This window comes from Lactuca serriola, chromosome 6 (genome assembly GCF_051521515.1).
Source record: "Lactuca serriola cultivar US96UC23 chromosome 6, Lser_US96UC23_V15, whole genome shotgun sequence".
Classification (NCBI taxonomy): Eukaryota; Viridiplantae; Streptophyta; class Magnoliopsida; order Asterales; family Asteraceae; genus Lactuca; species Lactuca serriola.
Window position 1 is genome coordinate 56,539,669 of NC_136413.1, and position 4,399 is coordinate 56,544,067.

The 4,399-nt window shown below is 30.8% G+C and overlaps 1 long non-coding RNA gene across 3 annotated transcripts; it reads left to right on the forward strand.

Annotated features, from left to right (window-relative positions):
* The first annotated feature begins 296 nt into the window (after positions 1–296).
* On the forward strand, positions 297–2,136 carry LOC145058414 (uncharacterized). Of its 3 annotated transcripts, XR_013686380.1 has the most exons (7): positions 330–423; positions 1,094–1,159; positions 1,288–1,385; positions 1,463–1,589; positions 1,660–1,795; positions 1,866–2,001; positions 2,072–2,136. It is a non-coding gene; the product is annotated as an uncharacterized LOC145058414 (long non-coding RNA). The 3 variants fall into 3 exon arrangements; XR_013686379.1 differs by lacking the exon at positions 1,094–1,159 and having other exon boundaries at positions 297–423; XR_013686378.1 differs by having other exon boundaries at positions 1,094–1,385.
* Positions 2,137–4,399: the final 2,263 nt, after the last annotated feature.

Consider the following 4,399-nt stretch of genomic DNA (forward strand, 5'->3'; position numbering starts at 1 on the left):
TCTAAATTTTAATAGTAAGTAACTTGAAGGGGTTAAATGTAACAGTGAAAACCTAAAATGTAATTAAAATAAGAATCGAGGGGGTGAAATGAAAATTTTGAAAGTAGGATAAATGTAATATATTTCGTGGACGGGTGGTATTTGAAAAGGACCGAATTTTAAGGGAACAAAAGTGTAAATATCGATTTTTTTTTTTTTTTTTTTTTTTTTTTTTTTTTTGCATGAACCGGGCTTCAGACCTACGTGATGAGTTAGGCCCTTTTATCCTTCGTTTTGTGACACGTAATATAAGCCCATATTCCCCTCCTTAAACCCTAAAAACAGCAGTTAGGAAACAAGATAGAAGGACAGAAATGGGAGGGAGGAGGAAAAAGAGAAGGAAACACTTCGTCTTCTATCATGTTGATGTTCGATCATCACTAGGTAAGTCTCTCGCCATATTTACGTTTCTAGTAGCAACTAGGATGGGATAAACATCAGCCACATCCCAGGAAAACACCCTATAACGTCGTGAAACCACCACAGCACCACCGTGTGTTGCGGTTGTGATCGTGAACGGAAATACGATTCTAGATGAAAAGGTGTATTATTTTATAGAACCATTCAAATTCTCTATTCCAAATAGAAATTTATAAACAAAGGACTCCTAGTCCAACGGTATCAGGTGTTGCCTTTCCTCTTTGATTTTGAAGTCTCAGTCCGAGACATAGGTGGATTTAGTAGTAGGTTAGGAATATATTGTATATGTTTTAAAAAAAAATAGAAATTCATAAAGTAAAAATTAATCTATATGCTATTTTGTTAATTAAATACCGCATAGTAGCCAACAAAAGTAAAAATAAATGCCGCCTTTTCCTTTGTTGTGTGATGTCGAACAAATTGCAAAAACATAACAAAAATGAAAATTTTATTTTTCTTCGTCTCCTAAGTTGCGTTATGCTCTCACGCATATATGAGAACCCTAAGGCTCATATTTTATTTGGTGAGGAGCTACTTAATTTTTCTTATTTTTGAGGCCTATCTTTATGTTACAGAAAAATTCATTAATTTTAAACATATTACTAAAGTGTTTTATTTATGTTATTTTTTATAGTTGGTGGACTCGTATTGTTTAGGGAAACCATTTGCCGCTCATGTTCAAAGCTGTCACTATTTTCCGGTTGTAAATATTAATAGCTGGAACAATAAAAAAAAGTTTAATTTATAAGGTTTTTATTTTTTTCAGCTGTTTTTTGACATGATGAAGTCTAATTCAATTTAACTTAATCTTTTTTTGGCAAACATTAGTTCCCCCGGCTAGATGCACGATTTTTCAACTACTCAAGTCGGTCTAGTTTTGACCTGATGAGTTTGCACAAGCAACGTATTGAAGTTTGGGAAAATGAGTAAGATAAAATTCTTACATTTTTATCTACATTAAACTTAATGACATAACTATGTCGCTAATCTTTTTATTTTATAGGTTATTGCCATCACGACATTGTTCTACCATTATCCATTCATCTTTTATTGAAAGAGTAGATCCAAATGGGTATAATTGGATAAGTTTAAGCAACGAGACAAAACTATTGTATTGGGACGAGTTTCAGGTAACTATATGTTTTATGTAATTATTATGTACACATTATATTTAAACTTATGTATATATTTGTAATGTAGAAACAATGTTGTTGGGATGATGCAATAATTTCTAATGTGAAGACTTGAGAAACTAAAGCGAAGGAGTGATACAAATGGTTATAATTGGATAAATTTAAGCAACGAGACAAAACTATTGTATTGGGACAAGTTTCAGGTAACTATATGTTTTATGTAATTATTATGTACACATTATATTTAAACTTATGTATATATTTGTAATGTAGAAACAATGTTGTTGGGATGATGCAATAATTTCTAATGTGAAGACTTGAGAAGCTAAGGCGAAGGAGTGATACAAATGGTTATAATTGGATAAATTTAAGCAACGAGACAAAACTATTGTATTGGGACAAGTCTTAGGTAACTATATGTTTTATGTAATTATTATGTACACATTATATTTAAACTTATGTATATATTTGTAATGTAGAAACAATGTTGTTGGGATGATGCAATAATTTCTAATGTGAAGACTTCTTGAGAAACTAAGGCGGAGGAGTGATACACTTCTTGAGAAACTAAGGCGGAGGAGTGATACAGACAATATATCCATAACGTGTGTTAGAAAAAAGCCATGTCACATATCATTAGTAGTGTGGACATCTTGAAATGCAAAATGGAATTGTGAAGTGTTCAAGATCACAACAAATCAAAACACAATGTGGGAAACTTGAACAACTACTTGAATAAGCAATGATCGAATACATCACAATTTTTACTAGTTAGTGATAGAGTATCATATATATTGAAATTTGATTTGTTTCAAGCAACTTTTTATTTAAATTAAGTTAACTATTTGATGTATTAAACAATATTTATTTTTGTTTCTATTAGTACTTTTGGTTTTGATTTTTTTTAGTTGTCTTTTCATTTATTGGTACAATAGAATTGATAATTAGAATTTTTATTAAATATTCTAATAAAATTTGCTATGAAAAAAATGCTACAAAATGTGATAGGAAAAATTTGCTATTGAATATACACGTAGAATTTGCTACTAAAATATGTCTATGGAATTTGCTATGAATTATTTACTTTGCTACGGAAATATGTCTATGGAATTTGCTATGGAAATTTGCTTATGGAATTTGGTACGGAACTATTCCTGCAGAATTTGCTACTAAAACACTCCTATGGAATTTGCTATGAAAACATTGCCTAGGAATTTCCTTGCCTACAGAATTTGCTACAAAAACACCGGTACGGAATTTCCTACGGAAACATTGCCACGAAATTTGCTACGAGGATATAGCTATGAAATTTGTTATGGAATATATTTGCTACGTATTAAATTTCGTAGCAAAATTTCTACGGAAATAAAAATCCGTAACAAAAACATTTGCTACGAGGAAAATTGCTACGGAATTTGATTGTCGAATATCATAGCAAATTCCGTAGCTATTCATGTTTAGCTACGGAATTTTAGCTTTTTGCTATGGAATATTTCCATAGCTATATTGATTTTTTCTTGTAGTGATCAACCAACTTTATTAATTCACCACCATGATTGTCAGTTGCTTTGGTTTAAGAAGATATTGAGTTTTCAGGTTCATCAAATAAATTTAAAAATTCCTCATAAAGATTTGTGAGAGGAGTTGTTTTCATGCATGATTTCGTTAAAATTTCTCCTATGGAGACAGCTTTTTTTTTTAATTGATTTTACATGTTTGTCATCAAAGGTAACATAGTAGGCTTCTTCTATTTTTTTGACTTCTTTTTTAAAATAAGGTATACTTTTGAGTTAAAAGAACATCCCAAAAACTTTGCATCATCAACTTTCGTGTCTAACTTGTTACGTTTTTCTTTGGAGTTAAAGATGAAACATTTGGAACCAAAAACATGAAAGAATTTCATGTTAGGTTTGCAATTATTTAAAATCTCATAAGGTATAATAAAAATCCATTTAATGATATAAGAACGCTTTTGTGTAAGACAAGCGGTTGCAATTGCATATGCCCAAAAGTATAATGGCAATTTTGCGAATGACAACATGGTTCTCGTAGCTTCACACAAAGAACGATTTCATCTTTCAACAACACCATTCTATTGTGGAGTATGTGGAGATTAATAGTTATGACTAATCCCTTTCTTTGTTGAGAACTCATCAAAAACATGATTCTTAAACTCCATTCCATTATCATTTCGTATCTTCCGATACAGGCTTTCGCAATTGAAGTTTAATTTGCTTGATAAAATCAATCATCTTCGAGGTTGTTTCATGTTTCTATTTAACAAAGAATATGCAAGTTAAAAAATAAAAATCATCAACAATAACTAAAATATATTTGTTACCTCTAAGGCTTTCAATTGATGTTGGACGTCAAAGATCTATATGTATTAATTGCAATGGTCAATTATATTGGTATTGATGACTGAAGAATGACTTTTCCTGTTTTTCTTTCCCAATTCACAATCAACACACCAATGTTATTTATCATATTTAAGAAGTGGAAGACCTCTAACAAGATCTCCGAGAACAAGTTTGTTAATGTCTTTGAAGTTGAGATGTGAAAGTCTCCTATGCCACAACCAACTATCATCTGATGATGCTTTTGCAAGCAGACACACTAAAGGTTTTTCTTGTATAGGATTCAAGTTAAGTGGATACATTTTGCCTTTCCGTTTTGACTTCAAAATCATTTTCTCCAATTCTTTGTGTATAATTTCTGATCCTTCTTCATCAAAAGAAACATTAAGACTGGTACCTACAACAAGTTGAGAAACACTAATTATATTGTTATGTAAACCTTCTACATAA